General features: G+C 39.9%; 1 pseudogene; it reads left to right on the top strand.

Moving 5' to 3' along the window:
• The window catches only part of LOC100427605 (cyclin-H pseudogene), a 32,516-nt pseudogene extending 9,499 nt beyond the window's left edge, over positions 1-23,017 (top strand).
• Positions 23,018-23,416: the final 399 nt, after the last annotated feature.

Genomic DNA, 23,416 nt, shown 5'->3' with positions numbered 1-23,416 from the left:
TGTCCCTTCTACCTCTTGCCTGATATCATCTCATTTAAAAATGAATTCTTGTGAATTCAGTGATGAAGACTATTCATATTTCATTCAGTGTACATATTACAGTTGCATTTATGGAAGCTTTCTGGATCAATGCCTAACCGCAAGGATTGTTTCTGATGATAGAAATTTCAGGTTTATTTAAAAGTACTGAATTTTGAAGACCTTTTAAAACACACTGTAGAGGTGGCTGCATATTCTATAGAACATTATGGCTCACCGTATGTCTTTCATTAGTTATCTTCAAATGAAAGGGTGAAGTCATGTGACTTTGGCCTATTGCTACATCATGCCAAAACAAGGCTGTTTACAAACTTTGAAGGAAATTCAAAATAGTGATTTTACTAAGCTAACCACATTATCTTTCCCAATCTCTAGAATCACAATAGATTCAATTGATTGAAATTGTCACTATTCCACCTTCTAAGTCAAGTAACTTGGAAACTCTAACATTAGGAAAGCTTGTTTAGGAATATTTTGATGGATATCTACACTGGCCTCTCTCCAGTGCCATCCACCCAAACATAAAAGGAGATGCTGGATGTGTTGTTTTGCCAAATATAATGTGGACCAGAGTTCTACCAAGATAAATTTGAAACAGTGTTATTAATGGCAGCATCTCAAGGAATGACTAAGTTGCACTCCATAACTTTATAAAATTTTATAACCCATCAACGAAATCGCCTGAATTAGTTGACTTTATTGTTTGTTAAATGCTTGACAGCCAATAGATTTAATACATTGTTAATTATCCTATTCTCCTTAAAATAGTATTTTCATTTTTATAACCAAGAATATTTAGAGGCTAATTAGAAATCCAGTAATGTGAATTGTAAATTATGTGTAATTACAATAAAACTACTGGAGAATAACACACATTACTTATAAATTGTAACACTGTGATAAATTAAAGCAATTACAGGTAAACCAATAATGTTCTTTAATTAAGTAGTTATGAATGAGAATTTGTGCTTTGCATTTACAATAACCTATAAGGTTGAAGATTGCATTTATAGCTTCTGCAGAAATCGATTGCACTCTGCTGTGATACTTTGCTAAGAATAACTTCTAAGTTCATTACTGTCATTATGCCATTATCATGTAAAAACACCCAAGACTGTTAAATGTAAGTGTGCTGACAACCAATCAACCATGCTTCTTAATATAATTATAATTATGTCACTATCTCTTCTTCTGCCTTTATGAATCTGAGAAAAAGTTCATATTTCCACCAGTCTTCACCATTGGTTGCAAAGGAATAGAAGACGCTCTGTCACACACTTACCGAAAATACTACTGAATTTGACACTAATAAGGCTATTCATCCTCATAATTATCTTACTTCAACCTGCCGTTTACAAGATTATAGCAATATTTTTATGTTGCCACATCTGTTTATTATTTTATATATTGTTAGAAGGTTGAGGTAACTCCTTGGCATGTTCAAGTTGCAATCAATGTCACAGTATGAGTAGAGAAGAGACCCCAACAGACCATCTCTCTATTTTTAATTCAAGTTGTGTGTCTTGTGTGTTCAAACAGGCCTCTGGAGGAGAAAGAGAGCCAATACAAATTGGTGAAAAGGGGAAGAGTTGGGAGGTTCAAATGAAGAGAAATTGTTGATCAAGCTTATTTAAAAGATGAATATCTTAAATAAGTAAGGAAAGGATTCTGAATTATTCAGGTATATACATGTTACTAATTTGCTTTGAGGCAGTAACAATGAACAGTTCTCCAACAAGTAAGGAATGGTTAGACTAGTAGCATAACATAATATTCCAAATACAGTATTTCGAATATTCTTGAGTGATATACCCAACCAGGTGAAGTCATGTGCATGGTAAAGACTACACATATCAATGATGATGTCGGGTCTGATATTTCACCCTGCGTATAAGCGAGTAAACTAGCCAATTAATGCTTCCTAGATACTGGCACAAAACACAAGACTCCTGGGTCTGAAACAAAGGACTTCGGCACTCAAAGCTCAATCAGCAGCATGAGCATCATCATGTTTGTGTTTGTTTCCTTTGTCCCTTCTTCAAATCTCATGGGAGAGATGTGGAGGGGCCCAGATGGATGCTATACTCGCAGCGGGTTTGCCTGTAGCCAGGGAACACTGAATTTGGGGAATCCATTGCTTTAGAGCAAGCAGTAAGAAAACAAGATCTTTGTCCCAGAGAGAGACTTGACCTCACCTGTCTAGGTTGCTCTGCAAACATGACCCTGAGAAACAGCCCCAGAAAAGAGCCGTCAGCAATTTGCATTCTTGATAAACCCAGTAAGACATGAAAGAGCCCAAGAGACTGAGGGGGGCACTGTCTTTCCCAACAATTAGCATACTCATATAATGAATGTACAATTAATATACTCAGGAGTTGGATGTACAACTAGGTACAACAACAGTTTGTACCCACTGATTTTAAGTTCAAAATTCTTTTCCTAGAACCATGCTTACCTCCATACATGAAAAATTATTTTAAATGACACAAGAAACTCCTGGGAAGAGGTTATCTTTTGATCTACTTCCTCGCTGTATTGCTCTTCAAATGATGTTTCCAGTCTATCATTTATTTTGAACCACTCACTCACACTGTTTCCTTTCCTGTCTTTATTCCCTTGTCATCCGATTAACTTTCAAACTGTGCCCTTAACGAAATGGTAGTTTAATATGTTTGTTTACATCTTGATTTACTTGGTATATTTAATAGTGGGGGCTAATAACAGGCTTTGATAAGCCATTTAATACAAATTTCTTAAAGAAAATGCAGAGCATTTGAAGACATAGTGTATTTTTATTCTCTATGTCCAAAGTCGATTTTCAGGTTTTAATTAGTTTTGCAGAATGATCCGCTGAGCTTTTTAGGCAATGGGGCCACAGTTTAATGTGTCCCCAGACTTTATGATGTCCAAACTCTAAAGTTTTCTGTAACTGGCCCCCAACTCTTTGTCAATCTTTTTTCATGAAAATTGTGTTGTTCTCTGCAATGCATACCCATCTCTTTTATTTGGATGAATAATTTTCTATAGTTCATAGTGAACTTGGTGGTCCCTCACTCCAATCGATTGTGTCACTTCATTGAAAGCACAGGACTGGGAAGGGCACTTGAAGGAAACAACGTCATCATTTCCTTCTCCTGCCACCTTTCGACCTACTTCCAACAAACTGTAGTTCCAGGCCTTGGAGTAAAATCTCAAGTAATCTCATACTTTTAAAGATTACTCTCAGGTAAAAAGTTAATGGCCCCTCAGGTTTGGTTTTAAAAAGTTGAATTCAGTGTCAAACCAAAACCTCAAATCTTTCTCTAATTTTTTTCTTGCCAATACACCAGACACACACACACACACACTTACACACACACATACTTACACACACACCTGCTTTGCTTCTGCTGGGGAGGAACCCTGTGATGTTTGTGTAGCTCACTCCCAGCTCAGCTCTTTCTGTTCCAGTAGGCCACCAAGTTGGTGCTGGAAAAGTCAGACATCAGTCTCTGGGTTTCTGAGATACCAAAGACACACATTCAACATTTTGGGTGACTGTGCTTAAGTCCTCGTCAACTGGATTAAGGTTACAGGGAAACACTCCCCTGCCCGGTATCGTGGTACCACAACTCTCCAGCAACTTCCCAAAGGAATTCTTATCCTCTCACATCGGATCCGTCTTCAGTGCCTGTTTCCTGCCTTTGAGGTGGCTTGGCACCTACGGCATTGCTCCCAGCTTTTGCTTTATTTTGAGGAGTGGGGATAGTATCTCAACTGAAAATTCAATATATGCAGAAGAAACAAAGTTAACATCCTATTAAAGTTGCCTTTTTGTATTTAATTATTTTTTGAATTTATTACTTATTTTTTGTCACCCTTACTACGTTGCAAGCCTTTTGAGGAATAGGGTCCATTTTTGATACTTTTTCTTTGATCAATGAATTGAGATTGTCAATTTATATACCTTCAGGGATAGAGGGGAATACGAATGTATACATGAATGAAGCAGACAGATAGGAAGAAATGAGGAGTATTAAACTTTTTTTTTTAAAGGAGAAGTCAAGCATCTAGAATTTTATGGAAATCACTGATGCATTAATTGAAAACCTATAAACACATTAAAGTCATGTCTGCCCAAAGCCAAAATAATCAGTACATTTAATTTAATATAACAAAATAACTCCATTATTGGGAAAAAATGAAAATAATAATTAAATATTTGACTTTTAAACTTGTTGTAGTTAAGTTTTAATTGATTTAAATCATTGGAATCTATTTAGCAAACTGTTCTTTCATTTAAAAAATAGTCTTCCTGTAGACTAAGATAATGAAGAAGTTAATTTATTCTTTTCTTACTGTTTAGGTTATGAGCAATTAAAAAATATATCTACCTTCTGTTTTGAGAAGTCAGTTTCTAAGTAAACACTGTCTTAACGGGTTGAATTGTTCCAACTGTTTTCTAAAAGTTAAGGAAAAGTCATTAAATATTTATTATCTTTTATTATGCTATTTACTGTTAGAATGAATATGCAAATTTTATTAATACTATTCAGAAAGCCATGAAAAAATTATAATTCATGAATGAAAAATTAAGCGTAGCAAACTAGTTATTTGAAACAACTTTCACCTACAAATAAAAGGCATTGTCCAGTGCTTTCCTGTAGGTTAGTAAGGCCATGAAAGACTTTTGGAGAGAAGAAACTGATGAAAAGTGAGAAATAGAAAAGTAGCCTAAGAAAATATTTTCAGAGTGTAATAACAAAATTAAGGAGTTGGTTAGAAGTCTAAGGAACAGGCCAGGTGCAGTGGCTCACGCCTGTAATCCCAGCACTTTGGGAGGCTGAGGCGGGCAGATCATTTGAAGTCGGGAGTTTGAGACCAGCCTGACCAACATGGTGAAACCCTGTCTCTACTAAAAATACAAAAATTAGCCAGGTGTCATGGTGGGCACCTGTAGTCCCAGCCTTGCGGGAGGTTGAGGCATGAGAATCCCTTGAACCTGGGAGGCGGAGGTTGCAGTGAACTGAGATAATGCCACTGCATTCTAGCCTGGGCCACAGAGCAAGACCCTGTCTCAAAAAAAAAAAAAAAAAAAAAAAAAAAAGGAAGTCTGAGGAACTATGCTGAGATGCTGACATGCTGAGATGCTGAGATGCTGAGATGCTGAGCGCTGTGTCGGGAGAGGCGCTGAGAGCTCCTGAACTGATGGGTAGGGTATTAGTACAGAACTTTCCCTCCCAGCTCCAACCAGGAAGCTTTCTTCCCACTTCTGTGATATCCTGCTTCTTCTCTGCCCTTGAGGATTTTATCTCCAGGAAACAGATGAGAAAAAGAGCAATTACATTTCATTGAATGCCTACTTGGAAAGTTTCTGGGTTTCATTAAAAGTAAAACAAACAGAAAAAGAGAGACGCTTTTAAAATTAATACATGTTATGTGCTCTAGATAACTGGGGTAGTGCCACTGGGCTGTTTCTATCGATCCCTTTTACACTGTTCTACTTTTCTTTTTCCTATACCTACCACCTTTGAGTGCACACTATAATATGCTTATATCTGCAGTTTACTCTTTAGGTTCTGTATCTTTCTGCCAAAAATGTAAGCTCCACGAATGTAGGGATCTTTGCTTGCTTTGTTTGCTGATGTGTTTCAAGCACCCATAAGAGTACCAGGCACATCGTAGGTGCTCAATAAATATTTTTAGACTGTTCTATAAAGAATGTGTAGGATAAAAGGAATGGCAATATTGGGAGATACTGTAGTTGACCTGAGAAAGGATTTCTTTAAAATCAGGAAAGAGAGAAAATCAATGGAACATTTTACATATTTTTTTTATCAGGCTTCTCCAATTACTTAGACATAATCCATCCAATAAATTTCAAGTCCCACTGCTTCTACTCTTTTTGTTTGTTTTTACACAGAGTCTCACTGTCGCCAGGCTGGATTGCAGTGGCGTGATCTCAGCCACTGCCACCACCGCCTCCCAGGTTCAAGCAATTCTCCTGCCTCAGCCTCCCAAGTAGCTGGGATTACAAGCAGGTGCCACAACGCCCAGCTAATTTTTGTAATTTTAGTAGAGACAGGATTTCACCATGTTGGCCAGGATAGTCTCGATCTCCTGACCTTGTGATCTGCCCCCCTCAGCCTCCCAAAGTGCTGGGATTACAGGTGTAAGCCACCGTGCCTGGCCTGCTTCTACTCGTAAAATACATCTCAAACACAGCTCTCCATTTCTATCTGTGTCATACTTTCAACAACCCTTTTTCTAGATGTCTAACAGCTTCCTTGTCTTTTCATCTCAGGGCCTCACATCAAATAAGTCATTTTCAACCATTCATAGGCTTGAGCTGATTTATGTATTACTCTTCTGTGTTAGACACGGAGATAATGTTTATTAGCCGGTTTTACATAGTTCCTGCTTTCATGGAATTTACAGTTTAATTTGGCAGACAGGCATTACCAAGTAATGATCCAAATATGTATAGAATTACAATTCTAATTTGATGTTGGAAAGGACAGTTTGCCTTGAAGGTATAACTAGGGGAACTCATCTAGCCTAGAATATCAGAGGATAATTTCTTCCTGAGAAGGTGATGTGTATGATGAGATTTGAGAGAAAGTGGGGCATTTCCCAAGGGAAGAAGGGGAGAGAGTCTTTTTGGGGGACAGAATATGTTAAACCCCTGGGCTGGGAGGGCTGAGGCACCATCATGAGTTAAAAATCTGCTTGGTTGAAATCAGGTGATACATGACGTGAAGGGGCCTGATACGGATTTTAGACTTTATTCTAATGGTGGTGAGAAGCCACAGAAGGATTTTACTTGAAGAATAAACTTGACCCAAATCTGTAAAATCACACTGCCTGTATTGGAGTTTTCTTCAACCCTCAGTGGCTCCCTAGTGCCTGCTGGGTATGGATCTTAATAATCTCTTAGCCTGTAACTCAAAATTGTACACGTTACTCATAGTGTTTAATTTTTGCCTTTTCCAATGATACACACTGGACTACCTCTGGCTCCCTGAACCACCTTTCTGTCCCTCACAGTCAAAGTTCTCTGTTCCCCTCCCCTCCCCTCCCCTCCCCTCCCCTCCCGTCTCCTCTCCCCTCCTCTCCTCTCCTCTTCCCTCCTCTCCTCCCCTCTCTGTTCTCCTCTCTCCTTTCCTTTATTCCTTTCTTTCTGATGGAATGCCTATTCTGCCTTCGTGGTTTAATATATAATCTGTTTCAAATATATCATTAGATTCAGATCAATTATTGTCTCATCTTTTTCTTTGAATCACTTTTACAGCATGTATAATATTCTCTTCATGGAATAGTGATTTTCTTTCTATCAAAGTTCCATTAAAATATCTTTTCCTTAAGGACTATGTCTGACTCTTATTTGATATCTCGTAAGAAATTCCTCATGCTGAGCACATAATAGCATGTGCTTCGTCGGTATTTGTGGAACAAAGTATCTAATACAGTCTTCCTGAATCCGAGGGAAAGTGCTGGAAACATTCAGAAGATTCTTGAAACTCTGAAACATAACAGTGGCCTTTTCTTTCTCAGCCCAAACTGGTAAAGGAGCAGGATGAAAATGCCTATGTGAATGTAAGCAGCATTCTGGCTTCACTTATCTACGAATCCAGCCCAGACTCACTCTAAGTCATTTTAATTTTGCCTTCTAACAGTGGAAAGTGCCTTGTCCTCCTGATCTCCTAGTGTGGCCTCCAACCACTGACAATTTTTATTTCATGGAAAAAGCAGGAGACTGGGAGAAAATGGCCCAGGATTCGAACTTGACTTATGTGACTAAAACCAAACTCTAAAACCCTTCAATTTGGCCTGATCATCTGTAAAGGGACAGGTTACAAGGCTTGTAATGCTAAGTAATGAGCAAAGATACATAACCTATCCCAGTACCTGGTGGATAAAAGGGGCTCAATGATCGTCAATTCACTTATGGTCTCCTGTCCACAGTCTCCTGGTTCAGTTGAAAATTTGTCTCTTTTTCTTCCCAAGTCTCACTTCACCATCTTTGTTATTTACATCATTCATCCCGTCTTCTTCGGGATGTAGCTCCATTAATTATCTCCTCCTTTCCCTCTCTCAGCGTTAGCCATCGTTTCCCTTGACTTATTCCTTCTGTTCTGCCTTCAAACATGCTCAGCTCTCTCCATTCCCAAACATCTTATATATATATTTTTTTAATTTATTTATTATTATTATACTTTAAGTTGTAGGGTACATGTGCATAACGTGCAGGTTTGTTACATATGTATACTTGTGCCATGTTGCTGTGCTGCACCCATCAACTCGTCATTTACATCAGGTATAACTCCCAGTGCAATCCCTCCCCCCTCCCCCCTCCCCATGATAGGCCCCGGTGTGTGATGTTCCCCTTCCTGAGTCTGAGTGATCTCATTGTTCAGTTCCCACCTATGAGTGAGAACATGCGGTGTTTGGTTTTCTGTTCTTGTGATAGTTTGCTAAGAATGATGGATTCCAGCTGCATCCAAGTCCCTACAAAGGACTCAAACTCATCCTTTTTTATGGCTGCATAGTATTCCATGGTGTATATGTGCCACATTTTCTTAATCCAATCTGTCACTGATGGACATTTGGGTTGATTCCAAGTCTTTGCTATTGTGAATAGTGCTGCAATAAACATACGTGTGCGTGTGTCTTTATAGCAGCATAATTTATAATCCTTTGGGTATATACCCAGTAATGGGATGGCTGGGTCATATGGTACATCTAGTTCTAGATCCTTGAGGAATCGCCATACTGTTTTCCATAATGGTTGAACTAGTTTACAATCCCACCAACAGTGTAAAAGTGTTCCTATTTCTCCACATCCTCTCCAGCACCTGTTGTTTCCTGACTTTTTAATGATCGCCATTCTAACTGGTGTGAGATGGTATCTCATGGTGGTTTTGATTTGCATTTCTCTGATGGCCAGTGATGATGAGCATTTTTTCATGTGTCTGTTGGCTGTATGAATGTCTTCTTTTGAGAAATGTCTGTTCATGTCCTTTGCCCACTTTTTGATGGGGTTGTTTGTTTTTTTCTTGTAAATTTGTTTGAGTTCTTTGTAGGTTCTGGATATTAGCCCTTTGTCAGATGAGTAGATTGCAAAAATTTTCTCCCATTCTGTAGGTTGCCTGTTCACTCTGATGGTAGTGTCTTTTGCTGTGCAGAAGCTCTTTAGTTTAATGAGATCCCATTTGTCAATTTTGGCTTTTGCTGCCATTGCTTTTGGTGTTTTAGACATGAAATCTTTGCCCATGCCTATGTCCTGAATGGTACTACCTAGGTTTTCCTCTAGGATTTTTATGGTATTAGGTCTAACATTTAAGTCTCTAATCCATCTTGAATTAATTTTCGTATAAGGAGTAAGGAAAGGATCCAGTTTCAGCTTTCTACTTATGGCTAGCCAATTTTCCCAGCACCATTTATTAAATAGGGAATCCTTTCCCCATTTCTTGTTTCTCTCAGGTTTGTCAAAGATCAAATGGCTGTAGATGTGTGGTATTATTTCTGAGGACTCTGTTCTGTTCCATTGGTCTATATCTCTGTTTTGGTACCAGTACCATGCTGTTTTGGTTACTGTAGCCTTGTAGTATAGTTTGAAGTCAGGTAGCGTGATGCCTCCAGCTTTGTTCTTTTGACTTAGGATTGTCTTGGAGATGCGGGCTCTTTTTTGGTTCCATATGAACTTTAAAGCAGTTTTTTCCAATTCTGTGAAGAAACTCGTTGGTAGCTTGATGGGGATGGCATTGAATCTATAAATTAGCTTGGGCAGTATGGCCATTTTCACGATATTGATTCTTCCTATCCATGAGCATGGTATGTTCTTCCATTTGTTTGTGTCCTCTTTGATTTCACTGAGCAGTGGTTTGTAGTTCTCCTTGAAGAGGTCCTTTACATCCCTTGTAAGTTGGATTCCTAGGTATTTGATTCTCTTTGAAGCAATTGTGAATGGAAGTTCATTCCTGATTTGGCTCTCTGTTTGTCTGTTACTGGTGTATAAGAATGCTTGTGATTTTTGCACATTAATTTTGTATCCTGAGACTTTGCTGAAGTTGCTTATCAGCTTAAGGAGATTTTGGGCTGAGACAATGGGGTTTTCTAAATATACAATCATGTCATCTGCAAACAGGGACAATTTGACTTCTTCTTTTCCTAACTGAATACCCTTGATTTCTTTCTCTTGCCTGATTGCCCTAGCCAGAACTTCCAACACTATGTTGAATAGGAGTGGTGAGAGAGGGCATCCCTGTCTTGTGCCAGTTTTCAAAGGGAATTTTTCCAGTTTTTGCCCATTCAGTATGATATTGGCTGTGGGTTTGTCATAAATAGCTCTTATTATTTTGAGGTATGTTCCATCAATACCGAATTTATTGAGCGTTTTTAGCATGAAGGGCTGTTGAATTTTGTCAAAAGCCTTTTCTGCATCTATTGAGATAATCATGTGGTTCTTGTCTTTGGTTCTGTTTATATGCTGGATTATGTTTATTGATTTGCGAATGTTGAACCAGCCTTGCATCCCAGGGATGAAGCCCACTTGATCATGGTGGATAAGCTTTTTGATGTGTTGCTGAATCCGGTTTGCCAGTATTTTATTGAGGATTTTTGCATCGATGTTCATCAGGGATATTGGTCTAAAATTCTCTTTTTTTGTTGTGTCTCTGCCAGGCTTTGGTATCAGGATGATGTTGGCCTCATAAAATGAGTTAGGGAGGATTCCCTCTTTTTCTATTGATTGGAATAGTTTCAGAAGGAATGGTACCAACTCCTCTTTGTACCTCTGGTAGAATTCAGCTGTGAATCCATCTGGTCCTGGACTTTTTTTGGTTGGTAGGCTATTAATTGTTGCCTCAATTTCAGAGCCTGCTATTGGTCTATTCAGGGATTCAACTTCTTCCTGGTTTAGTCTTGGAAGAGTGTAAGTGTCCAGGAAATTATCCATTTCTTCTAGATTTTCCAGTTTATTTGCGTAGAGGTGTTTATAGTATTCTCTGATGGTAGTTTGTATTTCTGTGGGGTCGGTGGTGATATCCCCTTGATCATTTTTAATTGCGTCGATTTGATTCTTCTCTCTTTTCTTCTTTATTAGTCTGGCTAGTGGTCTGTCAATTTTGTTGATCTTTTCAAAAAACCAACTCCTGGATTCATTGATTTTTTGGAGGGTTTTTTGTGTTTCTATCTCCTTCAGTTCTGCTCTGATCTTAGTTATTTCTTGCCTTCTGCTAGCTTTCGAATGTGTTTGCTCTTGCTTCTCTAGTTCTTTTAATTGCGATGTTAGAGTGTCAATTTTACATCTTTCCTGCTTTCTCTTGTGGGCATTTAGTGCTATAAATTTCCCTCTACACACTGCTTTAAATGTGTCCCAGAGATTCTGGTATGTTGTATCTTTGTTCTCATTGGTTTCAAAGAACATCTTTATTTCTGCCTTCATTTCGTTATGTTCCCAGTAGTCATTCAGGAGCAGGTTGTTCAGTTTCCATGTAGTTGAGCGGTTTTGATTGAGTTTCTTAGTCCTGAGTTCTAGTTTGATTGCACTGTGGTCTGAGAGACAGTTTGTTATAATTTCTGTTCTTGTACATTTGCTGAGGAGTGCTTTACTTCCAATTACGTGGTCAATTTTGGAGTAAGTATGATGTGGTGCTGAGAAGAATGTATATTCTGTTGATTTGGGGTGGAGAGTTCTATAGATGTCTATTAGGTCTGCTTGCTGCAGAGATGAGTTCAATTCCTGGATATCCTTGTTAACTTTCTGTCTCGTTGATCTGTCTAATGTTGACAGTGGAGTGTTGAAGTCTCCCATTATTATTGTATGGGAGTCTAAGTCTCTTTGTAAGTCTCTAAGGACTTGCTTTATGAATCTGGGTGCTCCTGTATTGGGTGCATATATATTTAGGATAGTTAGCTCTTCCTGTTGAATTGATCCCTTTACCATTATGTAATGGCCTTCTTTGTCTCTTTTGATCTTTGATGGTTTAAAGTCTGTTTTATCAGAGACTAGTATTGCAACCCCTGCTTTTTTTTGTTCTCCATTTGCTTGGTAAATCTTCCTCCATCCCTTTATTTTGAGCCTATGTATGTCTCTGCGTGTGAGATGGGTCTCCTGAATACAGCAGACTGATGGGTCTTGACTCTTTATCCAGTTTGCCAGTCTGTGTCTTTTAATTGGAGCATTTAGTCCATTTACATTTAAGGTTAATATTGTTATGTGTGAACTTGATCCTGCCATTATGATATTAACTGGTTATTTTGCTCATTAGTTGATGCAGTTTCTTCCTAGCCTCAATGGTCTTTACATTTTGGCATGTTTTTGCAATGGCTGGTACCGGTTGTTCCTTTCCATGTTTAGTGCTTCCTTCAGGATCTCTTGTAAGGCAGGCCTAGTGGTGACAAAATCTCTAAGCATTTGCTTATCTGTAAAGGATTTTATTTCTCCTTCACTTATGAAACTTAGTTTGGCTGGATATGAAATTCTGGGTTTAAAATTCTTTTCTTTAAGAATGTTGAATATTGGCCCCCACTCTCTTCTGGCTTGTAGAGTTTCTGCTGAGAGATCTGCTGTTAGTCTGATGGGCTTCCCTTTGTGGGTAACCCGACCTTTCTCTCTGGCTGCCCTTAAGATTTTTTCCTTCATTTCAACTTTGGTGAATCTGGCAATTATGTGTCTTGGAGTTGCTCTTCTCGAGGAGTATCTTTGTGGCGTTCTCTGTATTTCCTGGATTTGAATGTTGGCCTGCCCTACTAGGTTGGGGAAGTTCTCCTGGATGATATCCTGAAGAGTGTTTTCCAACTTGGTTCCATTTTCCCCCTCACTTTCAGGCACCCCAATCAGACGTAGATTTGGTCTTTTTACATAATCCCATACTTCTTGCAGGCTTTGTTCATTTCTTTTTCTTCTTTTTTCTTTTGGTTTCTCTTCTCGCTTCATTTCATTCATTTGATCCTCAACCGCTGATACTCTTTCTTCCAGTTGATCGAGTCGGTTACTGAAGCTTGTGCATTTGTCACGTATTTCTCGTGTCATGGTTTTCATCTCTTTCATTTCGTTTAGGACCTTCTCTGCATTAATTACTCTAGCCATCAATTCTTCCACTTTTTTTTCAAGATTTTTAGTTTCTTTGCGCTGGGTATGTAATTCCTCCTTTAGCTCTGAGAAATTTGATGGACTGAAGCCTTCTTCTCTCATCTCGTCAAAGTCATTCTCCGTCCAGCTTTGATCCGTTGCTGGCGATGAGCTGCGCTCCTTTGCCGGGGGAGATGCGCTCTTATTTTTTGAATTTCCAGATTTTCTGCCCTGCTTTTTCCCCATCTTTGTGGTTTTATCTGCCTCTGGTCTTTGATGATGGTGATGTACTGATGGGGTTTTGGTGTAGGTGTCCTTCCTGTTTGATAGTTTTCCTTCTAACAGTCAGGACCCTCAGCTGTAGGTCTGTTGGAGATTGCTTGAGGTCCACTCCAGACCCTGTTTGCCTGGGTATCAGCAGCAGAGGCTGCAGAAGATAGAATATTTCTGAACAGCGAGTGTACCTGTCTGATTCTTGCTTTGGAAGCTTCCTCTCAGGGGTGTACTCCTCCCTGTGAGGTGTGGGGTGTCAGACTGCCCCTAGTGGGGGATGTCTCCCAGTTAGGCTACTCAGGGGTCAGGGACCCGCTTGAGCAGGGAGTCTGTCCCTTCTCAGATCTCAACCTCCGTGTTGGGAGATCCACTGCTCTCTTCAAAGCTGTCAGACAGAGTCGTTTGTGTCTGTGCAGAGGTGTCTGTGTGTCTTAGTTTACTGTGCCCTGTCCCCAGAGGTGGAGTCTACAGAGACAGGCAGGTTTCCTTGAGCTGCTGTGAGCTCCACCCAGTTCGAGCTTCCCAGCAGCTTTGTTTACCTACTTAAGCCTCAGCAATGGCGGGCGCCCCTCCCCCAGCCTCGCTGCTGCCTTGCCGGTAGATCACAGACTGCTGCGCTAGCAACGAGGGAGGCTCCGTGGGTGTGGGACCCTCCCGGCCAGGTGTGGGATATGATCTCCTGGTGTGCCTGTTTCCTAAAGCGCAGTATTGGGGTGGGAGTTACCCGATTTTCCAGGTGTTGTGTGTCTCAGTTCCCCTGGCTAGGAAAAGGGACTCCCTTCCCCCTTGCGCTTCCCAGGTGAGGCAGTGCCTCGCCCTGCTTCAGCTCTCGCTGGTCGGGCTGCAGCAGCTGACCAGCTCCGATCGTCCGGCACTCCCCAGTGAGATGAACCCAGTACCTCAGTTTAAAATGCAGAAATCACCGGTCTTCTGTGTCGCTGGCGCTGGGAGTTGGAGACTGGAGCTGCTCCTATTCGGCCATCTTGCTCCCCCCTCCTACATCTTATATTTTAGCAGCTATTTTATGCATTCGTTCATTCAAAAGTAATGAAAAACAACATGTATGGACAATGCTAGGTACTGGGGCGGTAAGAATGAATATAATACTGTCGTATGTTTTGTACCACATTAGGAGAGACACAATATATAAAAAAATCATTATTCAGTTAACATGACCTAGTAACCCAATAGCAATCCCTGAAAAGTTCTATGGAAGCATTGAGAGGAGGCATTCATTTTGCCTGGAGGATTGGGGTGTCCTTGCACAGGAGGAGACACCTGAGATAGGTTGTAGGCCATTGGTAGATATTAGGAGGTATTTTATTTTGAAGGGGCAGCATTAGCAAAGGAAAAAGGTGTGAAAACTTTGGACCTGCTAAAGAAGGGCAAATAATATGCAGTTGATTGTAGCAAATGGTATCAGTTGAGTGTGACCTCAACTGGGAGAACTTTGAAGTCCTCAGGCAACGGGAGCCATCAAAACATTTTAACCAAAGGAGTGATACCACTAAATTTGACTTTTAGAAAGATAAGTTTGGGCAGAAAGAAGGATGGTTGAAGAAAGGAAAGATTAGAAGTAGAAAGTGCAGTTGAGAGGTGATTGCAATAGACAAGGCTAAGATGTGATTTGGCTTTTGCTCTACCACCATCTTCTCCATTGAACATCACCAATCACATTGCTTCTCAGCCTCCTGGCTAAGCTCAAGTGTGAATATCACCAATCACATCCTATGGACTGTAGGATACAGTAAATTCCTCTTCAAAGTTTAGCCTGTTAACTTCCTTTAAAATTCAAGAGAGAGAAAAATTGTTAAGTACAATGAGTTCTGAGTTCCTCTTCAAAGAACCAATATGTCAGTATGTTCAGCTTCCCTGTTCTTTGTTCTCCATTTTAAAGTTTGACTTCCTCGTTCTTTACCTTCCTTGCCCCTAGTGTCAGTAAACAACCCCCTCCTAGCCTCTATCACCTGTTCTGTCCTTAGGTATCCTTAGTCACCTGTTCTGTAACTGTCCCTCTCACCAAAACTACTCACCCCACCACTCCAGCTCGTACCCTTGCTCTCTTTAAAATAGCCATTTGGAATTAGCTTAGACTCTGCGGTCTAACACTAGCCAATAGGGAAAAGACACAGCAGTAGGGACTAGCTGGGTTAGGAATAAGACCCCCTTCCCCTTTCTTGTCTGGTGTGCTCTTGCCATTGCTCCATCCGCGAGATGCACCCTTCTATAGAATTAAATTGCCTTGCTGAGAAACTTTTGCCCAAGTGCTATTTTCACTTGGCAGCACTGAGCATTTACTTCCAACAGGACCAAATTCAATGGCACTTTCTCAGTCCTCAACTTCCTTTGTTTGCAAGGTACATTTTATATCTCAAATCATCCAGTTCTTTTCAGATCGCCTTCCTGTCTCGGCTTCTGTGTTAGTACACGTGGCTCATGAACCTTATCATTCTTTCATTCCTGCATTGGTTCCTGCTTCAGTGAGATGGACAGCTCATCTTGGTCTATTTTCTTGTCCTCTCTGTGTTGTTTTGCATATATTCCTATCCTCACCCATGTATTCAAGTATCCTTTCTAAGCAGAGTAAAATCAAACATGTGACCCTTGTGCTGTTACTGCTTTAGAGCTCCATTTATGCATTTCCGAAGGTCTGCTGGATATTTCTGCACAGAAGCCCTGCCAGCTCATTGACTTCAGCATGCGGTAACTCTACTTCAAACTCACATTTCCTTGCATCTTGCCCAATAGTGCCACCTTTCTTCTTATCTCTCAAGTAGAGATTCAAAATCCTGAGCTTCACCTCTTACTTTTCTTTCATTCCCTGCAACAATCTTTTTTGAGATAGTCTTGCTTTGTGGCCCAGGCTGGAGTGCAGTGGCATGATCTCAGCTCTTTGCAACCTCCACCTCCTGGGCTCAAGTGATTCTTCTGCCTCAGCCTCCAGATTAGCTGGGATTACAGGCTAACTTGTATTTTTAGTAGAGACAGGGTTTCACTGTGTTGACCAGGCTGGTCTCGAACTCCTGACCTCAAGTGATCCACTCATCTCAGCCTCTCAATGTGTTGGGATTACAGGCATGAGCCACTGCACCAGACCACCTGCACTAATATTAAAAACCCTCATGTTGCTTCTTCCTGAGCAACAGTTCTTCAGTCATTTCATTCTTTCCATCCCCGCTGCTACTGTTCTAGCTGTACTTATTTTATTGACTCACGTCATATGTATCACTATACCATTTCATATTAGAGAAGTTTGTGTATGCTCATCATATTCTGTAGATTTTAAGCATCATGAGGGCAGCATGTATCAGAGCTTGGAATGAAAATTCCTAATGAAGCTTGGAGACCTATCGTATCAGAATCCTGTCATGTAAGTTTATCCAACTAAGTTGTCAACTTTCCCTTGACTTTTCCTCTTCCTCATTCCTGAAAGCTCCAATGTGGAATTTGAGCTGAAGATCAGCCCAGTGCTTAAAATCACAATAGCTTAAATAGCTTTGTGGCCCTAGCCCACCTCGTCTCTGCTTTCATTAAAGTACTAGGTTTCTTCATTTTGGAGACAGTATCCCCCGTGTGTGATCTGAAATACACTTGAGGTACAAAGATTCTGTGTCTTGTGATTTGTAGCAAGATGCCTTATTTGTCGTAGGCCATAATTATTTGCTGAATGACTAACAATTTATCTAATCTAATTGATTTCTACGCCACTGATATTTGTATGTTATTTGTGTATTTTAATGTACATAATTATTGAAACATTAGCAAGTATTTTCTGCCCATTTTAATGGCTCATTACCTCCTATATCATGTTATATCCTGGTTTATATAAGAACATCTGTGTCTAATATATTCCTGTAAATCATCCCTGTTCATTTTCATAAGGATATTAGACTCAGCAAATATGTGTCATGTGGATTTTTATGTGCCAGCCTCTAAACATCACAAAAACTTCCCAGAGCCAGAGATAACTGCACTGAATCAGCTGTTCCCAAGTTTACTTTTAACCATTGCTCAAATTAGATATCTATGAGCTCCCCGTAGAGTCCAATCCCAGGCTGCCAGCTGCTCCAGATGTAAGGAGTTTTTATAGCCTTCAAACACATTTTATCTGTCATCATTTTCATCAACATGAATATCTTTCTCTTTATTCTCTCTCATAGAACCTGGTAAACAAGGAAAGAAAAAAGCTTGGCTTTATTGTAACTCCAAAGAGGTCAGTCTGTGGGGGAAAAAAAACAACACAGCGTGTCTTTCTTTGCATCTCTTTCCATGTGGTTCTTCAAAGGTTTGTCAACCACCACCTTAATCCATTTATTGAAGACACCCAATTTTCCAGATGACCTTTTCTTTGGAATTCATTGGAAATGCAGCTTGAAGTGATAGAAGAGAAATGAAGAATGCAGGAAGGTTTCAGTGCTAATTTTGTCTCTACACGTTAACTGATCATGTGTTCTGACCAAATTACCCACTTTGTCTCATCTGTAAAATGGGCAGTGATTTTGAGAGGGTTAAACATGAAAAAGGATTATAAAGTTTTTAAATAAAATAAGCTACAAATAAATTTACATACCTTTTGATCCTAATCACAGAGTTGGGATGTACTCAAATAAGTTTTCCAAGATGTAAAGTAAAAGGACGCGCACTGAAGCAGCAATGGCAATGACAATAGCCAACAACTGGAAACAGCTAAGGAAACTATGAAAAGGGAGCTAGAATGGAAATGATGAGATAGCCATATCATGGGATATTATGCAGTCACTTTTTAAAAGTTGTGTGGTTTTGCGTAACTTATAAGGAAATGTTTCCAAGGAGTAGTATTAAGAGTAAAAAGTGAGGCCAGGCACAGTGGCTCACACTTGGAATCTCAGCACTTTGGGAGGCTGAGGCAGGTGGATTACTCGAGCCTAAAAGTTCCAGACTAGCCTGGACGACATAGTGAGACTCCTGTCTAAAAAGAAAAAAATTGCTCTGTCGCCCAGGCTGGAGTGCAGTGGCACAATCTCGGCTCACTGCAACCTCCGCCTTCCAGGTTCAAGTGATTCTCCTGCCTCAGCCTCCCAAGTAGCTGGGACTACAGGTGTATTTTTAGTAGAGATGGGGTTTCACCATATTGGCCAGGCTGGTCTTGAACTCCTGACCTCGTGATCTGTCCTCCTCAGCCTCTCAAGTGCTGGGATTACATGCGTGAGCCACCGCACCTGGCCTATATATATATTTTATAAAGAGCAAAAAGTGAGGTATAGAGCACTTATTTAGCATGTTATAAGGTATAAATAAGAAAAGAATGTATGTGCACATAGGCTGCTATATATATGCACAGATATATTCTGGACTAAAACATAAAACTGATAAAATGACCAACTTAGAATAGAATAACTGAGGACAGGAAGGTGTTACACATGTGTCTACATTTGCAAACATTTTATTTTCTTTATAAAAATAGCAAAAGCAACATGAATAGTATAATAATGAGACTTTTTGATATTCTTTTGTATACATTTGTTTAAAAAACTAATATATAACCTGGAAATAAATGTAAAAAATTCTATAAAATCTCAGTGGATATATTGACATAAAAGATTGTTTTGTTGTACAAAGAATATCAACATTCAGTCATAGACTCAAAGAAATTAAGTCTAGAAGATGTGCTGCTTGTAGTGATTTGGTATTATGTAGGTTAATGCTATACACTGTATTGGGGAGAATATTTACGTAATCAGGTTTTATCAAGTACCTGCTGTTTCCTTTGCCCTCGAACACCTAGTGTGTAGGCATAAAAGGATTGGAAGGCATCTCTTGTTCATTGCATCATATTGCTTTTTAAAATCTAAAAAATAATTACCATGATCCATGAACAAATATAGTATGATGTGGGTGGGGAAACTCTCCCCAGCTGTGCGGAGGCAATGAGCACGTGGATCGGGAAGAACAGCAGCTGGGCTGAGTCACCACGTCTGCCCCCTGAGTTGTTGGGTGCGGCAGCTGGACCTAGGGAATTCTAATGATTTACCCAAGGTGAGCTGGATGAGCTGAGGAGGGACTGTGTCTCTAATCATCCCATTTCAGTATGGGACTTTATCCGTGGCAACAAACATTCTGTGGTCAAGATGTGGGGAATAGACCCATCTGATTTAGTCCCCACAATACCAGAGAAGGTATTTATTTTATGAATAAAGGTATTCAAAATCACAGAGATTAAATAATTTTCACAAAGACACAGGGCTAAATGATAGCAGAACTGGAATTTAAACTTCTGTCTGACTCACTCCATTGTTTATGGCCTTAATGACAGGAGTGAAGATACGTAAGTGGGAACTGATAAGGTAGGGAAAACAGCCAGCTGAAGGCTTGTTAAAATAGTCGAGAGAAATTCTTCTAGGTGCCAGTAGTACGACAGTAAGAAATGAATTCAGAGGCGGAAGGCAGAAGTCAAGTTGGAAAACCAGTGAAATAAAGATTTCCAGGAGGCTCTATGGAGCTAGCCTATAAACGTTATGTTCAAATATTCGAATACCTATAACCAAATAGTGGGAGTATTAATAAAAACCTCTACACCTCGCTTGCACTTCTTTTTCCCACAGGTCAAATCTGCGATCCACTTTAAGGTTAATGGCTGTGTCTTTGAGGTATATTTAGTGCGTTCACCTTTTAAGGATCACACACATAACTATGAGAACCTGATTTATCACCTATACTGTGTAACACTATCTTTTCCTCCAAACGAAAAATGAAACTTTCTACAAACTCCATAAAATGCATATTAAAATATCATGCACAGGGCGAATAAAAATTTTATATAATGACAGGTTTAATTTTGTTTATTCTGTTAGCATCTATTCTTGAAAACTAGGCCCCGAATTTCTCTATTTATGCTCCTAAATTCAGAACAGTCTAAAATGTCATTTTTATTATTCCTTATATTAGAGTGCTTAAAATTAAAAACATTCATCAGAAAATTGCTGTCTTTAAAATGTATCGCCCAATATGGAATGTAAATATTAAATTTAAATATTTTAAAATTAAATTATTATTTAATTTATAATTGCATGAGCATAGTGTAGTTGGGCTACGTGTGGGTGGACAGCTCTGTTCTCAGGCAGAAATATGTCCCTTAACACCACTTTAAAAGCCACAAACCAAAAACCTTCAGCTGCCAGACTGAGGACAGAAAGGTTACCGAAAGTCAAAGGGAAACTCTCACTACCAGACATTTCAAATCAGTCCCTAATTATTGAAAGTCACTTCAAAATATATGCGCACATTGAATTTTCAAAACTGCCTTTATGGAACTAACAACGTAACAATCAACTGATTTTTTTTCAGCAAAGAAACTATAAATAAATGCAAAGGAAGAAAGGATGGAATAAGACAGATACAGTGACTTGCACTCCCAGGTATGAAATATACACATACAACCATTTGATTTAAAAATAGAACTTGTATAGCTCAGCACTCTAGTCAAAAATACACGTTGTCTTAATAAGATGGTAACAAACCCTTATGTGCAAGAAATAGACAATATAAACTTCATATGTGATGCCAGCTCTATTTTGTAAATAGGAAATACTTCTTTAAATGTGTACAGTGTCTCATGCATTTCAGAACATTTCACTTTCATTGTTTTGTCTGAATCTTGAAACATGGAGGTACCTTTCTACTCATTCAAGCACTTGGCCTCTTTCAGGGTCTGCTCAGATCTATGATTCCTGCGTTGGCTGCCCCAGATGGGAGTAATTCTCCCTCCTCTGAGAGCTTGTGGGGTGATGATCCCATAGGGCAATGGCGCTGTGTTTGCCTTTCCTTCCTTCCTTATGATGTATCTCTGAGCTGTCTCGCATGTCACCCTCTCTCCTTCTTCCCTTCTCCACATCTCATCCTTTCACTGTAATACCCAGCACAGGACCCTGGCCAGGATTTACAGCCAGGGTGTCTGTGGGCTGACATGTCTCTGTGTCCCGGCCTTCAGACAAGCCTTCTATGGTCTCTGGTGATTGTCCATGTTTACCTAACATTTAAAACCTTGGGATATTTCACATAAAAATCTGAATTTCTAGTTTCTTTTGAGGAAGTGGAAGATTTGGCTACTCTGGGCCAGTCTTACTTGATGGCAGTGACTGGCTAGGGACATGTGGGAGCTTCCCGTTCAGGATTTGCCTATATACTCCAACTTGCCAGAGTCCTCCTGGCTCCTTGTCGCACCCTTACTTTGAAGCATCATCATGAATTAGTGACTATACCGTTTTTTTCATGACAGAGAAATACTATCTGCACTCTGATTTCTATTAAAAGTGAGTTGACAGGCTGGGTGGAGAGGCAGGCAAGTCACCTGAGGTCAGGAGTTCGAGACCAGCCTGGCCAACATGGTGAAACCCCATCTCTACTAAAAACACAAAAAATCAGCCAGGTATGGTGGCGGGTGCCTGTAATCCCAGCTACTGGGGAGGCTGAGGCAGGAGAATCGCTTGAACCCACGAGGCGGAGGTTGCAGTGAGCCAAGATTGTGCCACTGCACTGTAGCCTGGGCAACAGAGTGAGACTCCATCTCAAAAAATAAAAAATAAAAAAGTGAGCTGACAAAAGAAAGCAAGAAGAAGCCTAGAACAGTGGTGGCACACGCCTGTAGTCCCAGCTACTTGGGAGGCAGAAGCAAGAGGATCGCTTGGGCCCAGGAGTTCCAGTCCAGCCTGGGCAAGATAGCAAGACCCATCTCTAAACAAAAACAAAAACAAGAAACAAGAAAAAGCAAGAAAGGACACTGGGTGATTCCCAAACTGTATTCCTCATTTTCAATATGGCTTGGCCCTATTGGCATTTGACTTTGTGCTCTGTGTTAAAGAGAGAAACTTAGGCACATGCAGTCTGTGCTTCATCACTTACTTCTTAACTGTAAAGCCCATCCTTCTGGTTTCTCATCTCAAAAGGAGAATCTGAGGTAGCTTTTTCTTGAGGATTAAATAAGGGAAATAAGTAATAACTATCACTCCCAGATAATAATGCTCACGCGTGCATTTCTGGCCTACAACGTAGATAAACTGAATGTATCTAGTCCCCAGTTTGTTGGAAACCTTTGGGAGAGTTCTCTCAGACAGGAGGAGACACTTGAACAGAGTTTGGAATATGAACTACATTGTATACAGCAACTTACATTTCCATCTGACTGTCCACAACCCCTATAGACCACTGGAGTGCTTCCTCACAGACTTACTATGCAATGCTGGAGAATCCAGACATTTTGAGGAAAACAGTTGATGAACTTCTTAATAGAATCACATTGATTGCTGCTTACCATTTATACACACCTTCCCAAATTGCCCTGCCTGCCATTTTATCTAGTGCCTTCAGGGCTGGAATTACTATGGAAAGTTAGTTGTTTATTGGACAGTCTGGTTTTGAGAGAGAACAGAACTTGCTTGTCACAGTTACTAGATATAATGAAAAGCAGGAGAAATTGAGTAAAAAAGTATGTACCACCCAGATCTGAAGAAACTGCTGTTCTGAAGCCAAAGTTGGAGCAATGTCATTCTGCTGAGCTTGCACTTAATGTAATTGCGAAGAAAAGGAAAGGCTGTGGAAGATAATGATGATGTCTCAAAGAAATACAGACAGGAGGAGGAAGAGTAGACTGATGATGACCTGGTAGACTCTCTCTAGCCATTTCAAGTTGACTTGTCAATGCTAACTAATCAAGAGAATTAGGAAGCATATTAGGCTTTTAAGGTGAGCCGTGGTTGTGCCACTGCACTCCAGCCTGGGTGACAGAATGAATGAATAAATAAATAAATAATATATCATATGAAAACATCAAAACATATTAAACATTTCGATGTGTTATTTAATTTTTTCTTTCATAGTAGTTCATGTAAAAGAAAACATCTTCAAAAGAGCCAGGAAAAAAAAAAGCTGAGCTCATTATCTGCCACATAGTGGGTAGGTGTTGTTACTATCTCTATAATGTATGACATTAGGAAATCCTTTAGAACTCAGCTCTTCCATGGGATCACCTCAGCAGCTCAAGTTATATTTGCCCAGCAGCTGGAACTCATGAATCAA

This window comes from Macaca mulatta, chromosome 5 (assembly GCF_049350105.2).
Source record: "Macaca mulatta isolate MMU2019108-1 chromosome 5, T2T-MMU8v2.0, whole genome shotgun sequence".
Taxonomy (NCBI): Eukaryota; Metazoa; Chordata; class Mammalia; order Primates; family Cercopithecidae; genus Macaca; species Macaca mulatta.
Note: the sequence above shows the minus strand (reverse complement) of the source record. Positions and strands in the feature narration are given on the sequence as shown.